Raw genomic sequence first — 12,996 nt, forward strand, 5'->3', positions numbered from 1 at the left:
AATAAATATTTACCTACAAAATGGAATCTATGCATACATTATTTAATTTTTCAATTACATTCTTTCGGACCTAAAACGGGAACATGTGCAGCATTGAACCTAAGACCTCTGAAGTATACAACACCAAACTGCTGGTAAGCTGATGCTCCGTTCGGTGTAAACATTTTTAGCCAAACAGTTAGTAGGATGTGTAAACAAGCAGGCGTCCAAGGTTTTTACACTAACCATAGTCTAAGAGCAACTACTGCAAACAAGACTGTTTGAAGCAGGTATAGATTAGTAACTTATTATCGAAAAAACTGACCAAGGTCTACTGTTGTCAGACGATACAAACATACCAGCCAAAATCAGTTAGAGAGAGTCAGTGAGCTCTTGTAGTCTGGTGTGACAAAACCGAAGAAAGTGGATGAAAGCTGCACATGTGTTAATGATTATGTAAATAATTCGTCAAGCAAAGAAATAAATATTCTGTCTGGAGATTTGCAAATTTTTGTGAAACTCCAATGAGAAATTCCAATGTCCCTTCCATAGTGATAACACTCCCGCCGACACAAGGACTGTGAGCTTGTTAAAGTATGGCAAAAGTACATGTATTGATAATATAGTTATCTCCCTGTTCTGGATTTATTAAATGTAAATTTCCTGATGGATTATGGATATATTGATCAACTAAGTGGGTTTTTCCCATTCGATATATTTTTTCTAATTAAAACAAATAACTGTTAACATTTTATGTCTTCTTATATATTTTACTTTCACCTTCAACTGTGTAATAGTTCTTGGAATTTACTGTGGAATAACGGTAACTATTCCACAGTAGTAGGTGATAATAGTAGATTTGTCTCAACTATACTTCAGGCAATAACAATAGATGACATCACAGCCATGTTTTAAATGTATTAAAGTAATATCAAATGGGTACCTCATCATCACAGGAGTAGGACTAATGTAAGACCAGCCAGCCAATACAATACTCAGTTTGAGTAATAAAAATACAAAGTTATTATTACATTCAGGGTTTCCACTGCAGATAATAAGTAATACAATATTGGAAAGGAAGCTATAGGGAAAAAACATTATAGAACACAAATTGATTGAAGTTGAGGTAATAGGGAGAGAAAATTGGAACGGCTCTGCGCCTTAAAAAACGCACAAACACACACACACACACACATCTATATATATATATACATTTATGAATACAAACACACACATACATCCGCATATCAGACATGCATACTCATACACACGCACGCATGCACATGTACACATACATACACAATACGCACGCGTACGTGTAGATATATCCATCATACATTAACTCGTATATAGAAATCGTACGCACATACCTGCAAGATCTCTGCCCGAAAGGACACAAGTCAGTCTCATCACGAATCACATAGTCATCTCCTTGATGATTGCGCACTATTATCTTGCCATTTGTGGTCCAAGTCTTTTTAATGTTTTTGGATTTGACGAGCTGGCAGGCATGATAAAAGAGCTTGTCGTGAAACTTCGAAAGGTCTTCGTTGACCGATATTCCCTGGAAATTATGTTTCTTGAAATTGGCTCTGTTCGACAACAATGAGAATTTCGCGTCACTTAAAGTGAGCCTCACCATGATTTGACGGGGTTTCCTATGACCTGTCTCTCCTGATGAGCTAGGTTTACCAACTATATGGGATCTTTCAATATCAGATGCCTGTAGGGGGATTTTGGCCTTGGAGCATGCGTCCAGTACTGTAACGTGGGACAAGCGAGATTGATCTCCAGTTAGGGAAAAGAAAAGTCAATAACGTGTAAGTTCAACAAAATACTAAATTTATATATACAACACAAAATAAAGCAGAATACATACAAATTATACACATATCACACTCGCACACCTTCCACACAATTCACAAAGTCTCTGCACAGGTCATCCAATGGCATCCAGGAATACGTTGAGTATGGGATCACAGCGCTGTAGACTGGGTACAGACCCTGTACTGACGGTCTGTCCGTTTCACCACAAATATCACAAATGATATCCACAAGGAAAGAAACTACAGACAAAATATCACTTGTCTGTTTGCACAGCCGCTGGTTGGCTGACTTCCAGGTACAAGAGATCTGATAACATCATGACGTACGATACCCTCGGCAAATGTTAGTACTCTCTCTTGTTCTACACACAGATACAGTTCTCCGCAAAATGTGCCTTTCTCTTCAACATGTATCCAATGTTTCTTTAAGTCCAGTCCGACAGCATCTGGTCCAGTATCATGACCCAGTCGGTCCTGTCCATCTGACCTCATATGTCTTCAGCCCGCATTGTTGACAAAAGACACATTTTTTCAATAAACGTTAGAATATAAATATAAAGTATATCAGAAAAAAATGTTTGGATGTATTATATGAAATATTACTTCCGAGTACGTCATGTACCCACAGTTTATATAAATATCGATCGTGACAAGGTGAATATTTAGGAGAAATGTTTACACAGAATGGGTAGATGCAGCAAAAGGCACTTTTGTTTCAAATTGTACATACATGTATTTATTTTAGAAAATCAAGTTGCATTCGAGAGTAAAAATAAAACGTTTGAAAACGGTATAGTATTTTAAATTTACAAAATGTATGTATATTGTATGACGATACAATAATGCACACTACATGTTCAGATTATTCTTCTTTTCATCATAAATATCAATACATAATAGCCCTAAAATTATTTATTAAGAAGGAGAGCTTCAGTATTGTCCTGGCCAGGTAAACTGGTACATGTTTGGACATAAATGTAAATTCAATATTGATATATATTTGTATAATTTAAGTCTCACAAACTAGATTAGAGACTCATATTGCATCGAAGTAGAAGTTAGGGAAATTACTGTTCTCGGAGAACTATTTACATAACATTTTCTACATATATTTATGAAATATATTATAAAAGTCTGCATTGGAAACTCTGTAAGGTTTCACAGTTTAGCTGCTCCCATGACCATTGTCTGTTGATGTCACAGCAAATCAAAGACCATAGCAGCCACCTTGATTCCCTTAGCTTAAGAGCCTGCCTTTAAATATATAATGTATCCCGTATATTTCTCCTTGATAGGAACGTTTAATTCCAATTCATGAAGGAGCTGCCAAGATTTAAAACCTTTATTTCAGACCTAGGGGGTCAAGGTTGAAGGTCTAATTCATGCCACAGTGATCTTGTTTTAGAATGTGACACACTGTCCTCCCAGCATATATCTATTCACAAAGTTGATGCCCATTCATGAAACAGCGGCCTAGAACAATTATGTCAGTACATAAGATTAAAGGTCAAATTGAGGAAACACTGCCATTGCAACAGCAGCTGAGATATGCTTCTGAAATCATTATTTTATAACTTAAGATCAAGGTCATTCTAGGTCACAATGACCTCATATTTTGATGCGACACGCCGGTTTCCTAGCGAAGAAATATTTTGATTAAAAACAAAATGGGTTCCTTGCAAATGGTGGTAATCACCTTAATAACATAAAGAGCACAATTAAGTACTAGCATCTACAACAATAACAACAACAGTAACTGTTATTGGATATTCAAATATATACTAACATATATCGATTATTTATTGATTCAAAACCGTTGTAGTAATCAACAACATCTGCTACATTCTGTCAGTATAGTAATCGCCATTCAATCGTTCAAAATTTCCCACCTGAGCCACGCCATTTTGATTTCTTGGGTGTTACTAATGAACAAACCGTTCTTATGCTGAAAGAAAATGGAAAAAAATATTCTTATTTAACGACCACGATCACGACCTCTCCTTCGAGGCAAAAGAATAAACATTCATACATCCGAATGGACAAGATAGTTTAACTATCGACTAGATGATATACTCCAATGGACTATATCAGGGCTTTAATAAGACGGTAGGTCCTAACTCCCTAACATTGAATTTCCCTGATCATAACCCAATTTTATCTACACTCAATGCATTCTATCTAGACTTTGCGCAAACTTTGGATACACCAGATCAGATGACTGAAAATACCTTTAAGACCAACTGGAATACGATAGATATTGACCTTTTTAGAGCACTAGTCACCGATGCATTCAATACATCTGAGTTACAGATTGAAACTACCAATACATCAAAGTTGGATCTGGTAAAAATCAAACTCGCTGAGTTCATAAACAGGGAAAACGAAATAGCAGCACAAAACGAATATCTGTACTAAAATGACATAATAGAATCCTTAGCATGGAGACTATATATTCGGAAAATGTCTACCAGCATGCATACAAGCAAGGACACCGAGACAAACAGACCACCTAACGGTAGTTAATCAGAAAAGTGCCAAAATGATCTACGACGATAATATCAAAACACAGACGGTGGAAGCTCACTCTCACGACATGTCACTCTTCCACAAATCTATAAGTAGACATCGGGGAAATACGGTAAAATAATTTATCACTCAAATCCAATTACAGGAACGCGCATTTACTTTTCCTGATATCGTTGACGGTTGGGCTATTCATTTTAGGCAGTTATCCGCACATATTCTTCATCCAATGTGTTTGATCAAAATACTATTTACAAGCCGATATAGATCTACTCTCCATCCAAGAAATCTGCATGCTGTTAACAATCAGAGAAAACTCTAACAAGAAAACCATAGGTGATATATATGTTGGATCTCCTCCTGTGCCAACGACATATCGCTCGACTCATTGGGCAGCCAACCAAGAGTGTCATACTTAACATACTCTCAAATCACCAACATGAGAGTATCTGATGGATATGGATGGAAATACCACGCCAAATGCCCACAAAACAACACACCGTTGTATCTTACGATCGGTTTCGGATCAACTCGTGACCAGTATTCACGACAATATAACCAAAACGCGTAGATCAGCATATTCTCTCATGGAGGCAGGGTTACATGGGGTGAACGGATTTGATACCGGCCCTGCCTGCAAATTCGTTTCGACTTATATTACTCCAACTATAGTGTATTGAATGGAGATTCTCATACCAAGCAGGCGCGAGGAAGCCCCCCTGGAGCGTTCATCTAAGAAACAACTCAGATTCTCTCCATGCCAAATACAACTGCAGATACTGCCGTGAATGTGATAACAGAACTTATGACTCTTGAAGCTGAACTTCACAAGTGAGCGCTGGCCTTATTCGGAAATATTTGTCGATCATATTGACTCGGCGATAAAGCAACTAGCAGACTTAGTGCTGCTTAGAATTCTAACACATGGAATCTACAACCAGCTCCGTGTAGTGGCAGGACGAAAATAAACAAACTACCATGCTATAAGTAGAGTGGTACATGTAGTTACGCTTGCCAGTTGCGCTGCCAGGCGATGCTTTTTTAGCTCACCTGGTCCAAAGGACCATGGTGAGCTTATGCCATACCGAAGCGTCCGTCGTCCCTCGTCCGTCCGTCAACTTTTCCTTTAAATGCATCTAGTCTTGAACGTCCAAGTAGATTTTTACTTAATTTGGTCTGGAGCATCCTTAGGCCAACAGGACTCAATTTTGTATAAACGGTGGGTGTGGCCCCTCTGGAGCAGAGGGGCTGGGCCAAATAATGGAAATAGAGGTAAAACCTTTAAAATCCTTCTTCTACCTTAGGAATTAAGGGATTTTCTCCTACATTAGTCTGGAGCATCCTTGGGCCAAGGGGACTCAATTTTGTATAAACGGTGGGTGTGGCCCCTCTGGAGCAGAGGGGCTGGGCCAAATANCCTTATATTGGAAATATATGGTAACACCTTAAACTTTCTTTTACCGTAGGGATGAAGGGATTTTATTCTAATTTATTCTGGCGCAGCTTTAGGACCGAGGAGACTCAATTTTGTATAAACAGCGGGTGTGGCTCCACTGGAGCAGAGGGGCGGGGCCAAATAATGGAAATAGAGGTAAAACCTTTAAAATCCTTCTCCTACCGTAGGGATTAAGGGATTTTATCCTGATTTAGTCTGGAGTATCCTTGGGCCAAGGGGACTCATTTTTTTTTTATAAACATTGGGTGTGGCCCCCTGGGGGTAGAGGTGGGGTTGGGGGGCGAATATGGGAAATAGACGTAAAACCTTTAAAATCCTTCTTCTACCATAGGGATGAAGGGATTTCATCCCAATTTGGTCTGGAGTATCCTTGGGCAAAAGGGACTCAATGTTGTATAAACAGTGAGTGTGGCCTCCTTTGGGGCAGAGGGGCGGGCCCAATAGGGGAAACAGAGAAAATTCTTCTTCTTCTGTAGGAGGACAGGATTTTGTCCATATTTGGTATGAAGCACCCTTTGGTGAAGGGGAACCAACATTGTATAAACGGTTGGCCTGACTCCCCTGTGAGCAGAGAGGCGGGCCCAAAAATGGATATAGAGGAATAACTTTAATCTTCCGTTGGGATGAAGGTATTTCGACCAAATTTGATAGGGGTAATTTAACAAATTCTTTAAAATTCTTATTCTTCTATAGGAATGACAGGATTTTGTCCATATTTGGTCTAAATTAAGCATTCTTTGGTAAAGGGGACTATATTTTAATAAACGTTGGGTCTGACCACCTGGGGCGGGGCCCAATAGTGGAAACATAGCAAATTCTTCAAAATACTTCTTCTTTTGTAGGAATGACAGGATTTTTCTCCAAATTTATAACGAATCACCCTTGGGTGAAGGGGAACCAATTTTGTATAAACATTGGGTTTTAACCCCCTAGGGCAACGGGGCGGGGCCAAATAGGGAAAATAGACAAAATAGCTTTAAAATCCTTATTCTTCTGTAGAAATGACAGGATTATGACCATATTTGGTCTAAAGCATCCTGACGTGAAGGGAAACTTATTTTGTATCAACGGTGGGTCTGATCCCCTGGGGGCAGAGGGGCGCGGCCCAATTGTGGAAACATAGCAAATTCTTCAAAATCCTCCTTTTCCTGTAGAAATGACAGGATTTTGTCCAATTGCATATAAATATAACCCCTTACATTCCACCCAGTGTAACAAAGTAAGTTTTACCAGAAAAAAACAGTTCACAGTAGGGCTGTGTTATTTAGACGTTTTGATCCGGATTAGTTATTGGAAAAATATAATTAATTAAATGTCAGGAGAGCATACTATCCAGATATTTCTCAGAGATAAGAATATCACTTAGGGGCAATATATGTTAGAACAGCATACGTTCCATTTGAATTTAATTTGACCGACAGATAGGAGGGAACGACAGGTTGTTACAGAAGATAGAATGATAATGATTAACTGTATACGTGTACATGTCTAAAAAAACATAGTTATTTGTTATAAATAAGAACGGCACGGAACGTCGGGAAACAACTAATGGGGAATGCCTGAGGATGACTTTGGGACATTCTGCGATGACAGGCAGCATTAAGATCCGAGAGCGAGTGAGAACCCTTGTACCCGAGTTGAAATAAACTTGAACTTTATCTGAGTTAAACCCTTGTGTTACATCAGGTAGAAAAAAGAGACATTTGGAAAGGGTTAGTTGTGTTGTATGCTCAGTTCTTCTTGGAAAAACCCATACCATTTAGAAATGGTAAGTTTCACATTTTATGTATTTCATTGATAAGCTCTCTGATATTACTTAATCTAGGATGTTTGGTTAATTGTTTAATAGAAATTAGAATTGGGATTGGTGATTTCATTGTGAATTCATTTTTTTTAAATGCTAAATTATCATACTTTTGTTTATATTGGATGCATTTCATGATTAAAAGGTATTACATTGAAATATGGTTAGAATATGGATGAAACCTTAACTCGCCAGTTATGTAGAAGAAAAGTCCATTGTTGTAATAAGTTTACTTGTTTTCCCTTGGTACTGCAGTAAATGACCAGACTACATGCACATGTATTTACAGTTGTGGGATCGCACAACGATACACGATATTCAGTGTGCGCACGGTGTGTGCACGATGTGCGAACGATACAAATCTTAGACGATTGTGCGATGAGAATCGTTGTTGGTGTTAATTGAGAAATGGCTTTACAATTTACCATATGTATTATTATAATATAGAGCTATATGTTGATGCTTTATAGGGTAAACACTGTGATATAAGTAAGTGAAATGTATGTAACTATGTAACTTAATAACTATAATAATAATATACAACATTGATGTAGCGTCCTATATAATTTGCAAAATTACTCGAATGCGCTTTACACATAAATGATAGTATTCCTACAGTGACAGTTATAGAAAACAGTAGATAGAAAAACAACATACTAATCAGCATGATACATTAGGTAACAAAACATTTATCTCCATTTGCATATACGTATATGTATATATACAAATGGTGGTGTGTCCATGTTGTCTACGCAAAAGAGCCTACACTGCAGAAGTAAAACAGGTAAAAGGATGGGTCTTTATATCACTCTTGAATTCAGCAAAAGGTTTTGACGTCCTGGTACAATGTATCAGATAGCAAATTATTTTGACAACGTTGCCGAAACTCTTCCAAAACACCAATTTCCATTAGATATAGTAAGATATTTTGGGACAGACAATAAGGATTCTCCGACTGCAGTGATCGTGACGACTGATACAGGAGGGTGATAGGCTCATGTAAATACTTGGGAGCTGTTCCAAATATTGCCTTGTATGTGTGTTCACCGAGATGTTGATTTGCGAACTGTACCTAGCACTGATGTGATGCGTTTTTTCTTTCGAGTACGAGCAAATAGACGTTTGGACCCTCTGCAGACGACTACTAGTAATTAGTTAATCAGATATACCACAAAGTAGGGCATAACCATAGTCCAACCGAGAGGTAACAAGGCAATGTACCAAAGTCATGCATGCATCTGCAGTTTTAAGCTGCCGGCATTGACCTTAAGCTGGAGAGCCATTGTTTGCTGACACTTTGGAATAAGACGATTGGTTACTTCTTTCATGATTTAGCGAGGTTTTCTTTTATGGAATCAAAACTGTCCTGTGGTTTGATATAAGTGTGTCTTCGTCATTACAATGATAGCGAAGAGTAAATCTATCAGATCGATTATGAATAAAGGCAAAATTTGTGTGGTCATAACAGCGACCCTTGGGGAACCCTAAATTCTAGTATTTTATCATTCGAGGTGGTAGATCATATGGCAACACACTGTCGTTTTTCACTCAAATAGGAATGTATCCAGTATGGTGCGTTACCAATTACCAAGAGTTCTCTAGAAGTTTGAAAAGTAAATCATGGTCTAGGACGTCCATTAAAAAAATAAACTAACAAGTCCAGCATGACAAGCGCCGCTCTGCTCTTGTTATCCAATGCAAAAGCTTTATCATTATATACAAGTAAGAGGGCCATCTCAGTAAGGTGTCCTGATTGCAGGTTGTCATGGAGTCAGTTTGCATGGAGATGAACTTCTAAACGCATGGACGCATTCTTCTCTAAAATATTAGACAGAAGATTTGGTGCAGGGCGGTAGTTCTTCAAGTCCTCCCTGTCGATTCCAACCTTCGTCAGAAGTAATCTAACATGTGCCTTCTTGAAACACAATAGAACCTGTGACACAGTCAGTGATTTGTTCCATGATTGAGGTAATCAAAGTAAGCAGTGCTTCAAGACATTGCTTTAGTAGGTCTTTGAAAAGTGGATCCAGCTCACAGGACTTCAATTGCGCGGTCATGATGATATTGCGCTACTCGCCCTTGGTTGTTGAGATGTCTTTAAATGATTCCTCATCCAATTGAATGTCAGCAATCCTGACAGATATATCATTTTCAGCAGAACAGTTCACTGTGCAAATATTTTTTCCGTCGATTCGTCCGTATTTACGTATGTTTAATTCTTTGTCATCGCTCTAATGACTTCCTTTATCAACGGAATTTCATGAAACTTCATACAGGTATTCAGTTTGGCTATTCCTTTAACAAGTCACTATTTTGGGTTTCTAACTTGAAGGTCAAGGTCGCTGTAGCTGTTTTTAGAAAAAGTACATTGCCATCGCTCTAGAGACTTCATTTCTCAACGGAATGTCAAGGATTTGGTAAGGCAATGCATTGAACAAGTTCGCATTTCGGATTACTGCTTTGAAGGTCAAGGTCACAGTTACTAAGTTGGAAAAACTTTTTCATCTACAGACTTTATTACTCAACGGAATGTCATAGAACCCATACAAGTGTTTGGTATGGCAATGCTCTGAACAAGGTTGTGTTTCCAGTCTGTACGTTGACGGTCAAGGTCACTGTTTTTATTTAAAAAAAAAAAAACGTTGTCATCGTTCTACTGAGTTTATTCCTCAACGGAATTTCATGAAACGTCATATAAGTGTTTGGTATGACAATGCCTTGAACAAATTTGTGTTTCGGGTTTCTACGATGAAGGTCAAGGTCACTTCTTTTATTTATTTCATTCCTCAACGTGTGAATGCTAGGTGATTTGTATCACTTATGCTGCCTTGTTCAGAAAGTAATCACCGAACTTGTTCGACAAGTCCTTTTCAACTTGGTAGGAGGCTTTCACCTTTCTGATTCATAAGGTTTTTGCTAAAGAGCTGTCGTTCGTCCCTTCCACATTCTGTAGTTTTTCCGAACAACAATCCTTCTAGGATTAAATGAGAAGTTAACTAACTAGCTGGCAATGTTCCTATAAATGTGTTGGTGAACGTATTTTTCAGTCCTTTGCCACCGTCTCACTGCTTTTCTATGGTTTCGTTTTCCATGTGGATTTTTTCATTATACCACGGGGCATTAGGTCACACAATTTTCACCTCAGTTTGTAAGGTTTCTATATCAGCGCTTCTATACAAGATATGTATGGTTCAACACGATCATCAAATCAACTTTAAGTGGACTTCAGGACAGAAGAAGACTGAATAAGTTTGAGGAAATTTGATATGGAATTTTCGCCAAATTTCTGGAAGCTTACCTCCTTTCCTGCACGATCTGGCTTACTACGATTCAACGCTGCCTGGACAGCATGGTGATCATCGGTTGGTTACCCTTTATATCACTTAAACATCGATCCATCACTGAAATCTATCCATGAATGATCGGGCTATCTTCCCTTGTAATGAACATATCTAGTGTGTGGCCAATTTGTGTTTGTAGATTCTGTCACATGTTGTATCAGATCCCGAAAATCAAGTCGCCTAGAGAACTGAAGGGCATCAACATTATAAAAATGGAAATTTAGGTCACCCATGAAAATAATCTGTTGTGGTACAACAACCTGATGGTCTAAAAAGGCAAACCGCTCATCAACACAAAGTGTTTCGAAACCCGTTCTGTTTAGCTGGAGGAGGCCTGTAAATGATACACAATCTGAATTTCTATCACCAGCATTTACAGAACCAGTCATGTGCTCAATGTGTGCGTAAACACCATCATGGTTATGAGAGAGATGCCTCACACATATACCTTTCTTAAACATAACAGCCACCCACCACAACGTCTGCTGATTAAAACGTTGTTGAGGAATTGATAGCCTGTTGCTATTCGCTCTGCTAGTACCTGATCATCGATATGCAAACCTACAAAATGTAACCAGGATTCTGTTAATGCCAAAGTAGCAATGTCCTTATCTGTTACATGTACAAAATCTCCGATGGACAGTTACTTGTTCTTCACCAAGCGACAGTTCAATGACACTGAGTTCAGAGGAATAACTGACTTAAAACGACCGGTTTGATAACCTGTGAATTCTCGTACAATACCAATAATCATGGAGACCGTGTGGAAGTAGTTGTGATGCCTGATACTTCTTTTGGTGTAGTATAACCATGCACAAATGTGTTCGGCCAGATCATTTGTGGTGGCCGGCTGGGCAGAATTACCGAATTGCCAGTGTTTAGGTCAGAGTGGTTACCGACACTGGTCCCAAAGTTAGTAATACCGACTACACGTGGAATTTACCTGATAACACCGTTTCGCGCCCATGCCACACGCCTTGTTCGAAAAGTTTTGGGCAAATTCGACTTTTGAAGACCCTCCAAAAACCGTTTACTGATACCAGGCCCAACTTTTCAAAGTACCAGGAGAACATTTCTTTTATAGTTTTACATATCTGACCGTTATATCAACCTCCACTGATCTTAAAGATAAAGGTTTAAAATTTCACAATTTGGAAATCTTCGGTATAATAGAGATGTCCACACTAGTCGCCTCCAAGATGGTATGTAATAAGATGATTTATTTGGAAGTTAAAAGAGAAGAATATACAAATAAAATGATCCTTCAACTGTCCTAGTTTTTACAACAAAAGCAAAACAAAAGCCCCAGAAAACGTAGCAGTATAACATGTCTAGACGGGTCTTACATGGATATCTTCTTAAGCTAACATTGTGGTGAAATGATATCAAATAAAGATAAGCCAAAAAGATACAGAAATATTAATCTCAATTACTAATATTTAACTAAAAATCCATTCAACCAAGGAACAAAAGTACAACAAGTCTGAAGATGGTCCCGCATTAGTCGCCTCTTATGTAAACATACTGTACAAAGTTTGCGAGCTGTTGAGTAATACGTTTTAATGGTTTCGATTAAGTTATTACGTACTTTTGTTACTTCCTATCATCTACCCGCGCTTGGTTAGAAATATTTAGTTGGCAATAATAAATTTGATTGTAATGTATATAATTTGATCGCAGTTTGTTGGTAACAACACTTGGACCCAGCCATATGTTTTATTCTGTTTGTATGCATACTGATGCTATGCAATTAACAATTAATTTGAAAACTCTTAAGACTATTCCATCCTCGAGATGTGTTTGAATTTAGAACATCCGAGTTTGAAGAAAGGTTTTGCAATTTTAGTTAGGTTTTCCCATTTGACTCCGCCCCTGAGGCCCTATGAATAAAATCTTACAATTTCTAATATGTAAACAGATTTTCTGTAAGGTAGGTGTATTGGAGGAAATATTCGATTAAAATGTTTTAAAAGAATTATACAGAATAAAAAGGCCCTATGGATTTTAAGTGTGTTGTGTACGCAAGAATTATTTTCATGCCTTGTTGAGTCTGAGTATGATTATGAG

This window comes from Mizuhopecten yessoensis, unplaced genomic scaffold (assembly GCF_002113885.1).
Source record: "Mizuhopecten yessoensis strain PY_sf001 unplaced genomic scaffold, ASM211388v2 scaffold10453, whole genome shotgun sequence".
Lineage (NCBI taxonomy): Eukaryota > Metazoa > Mollusca > Bivalvia > Pectinida > Pectinidae > Mizuhopecten > Mizuhopecten yessoensis.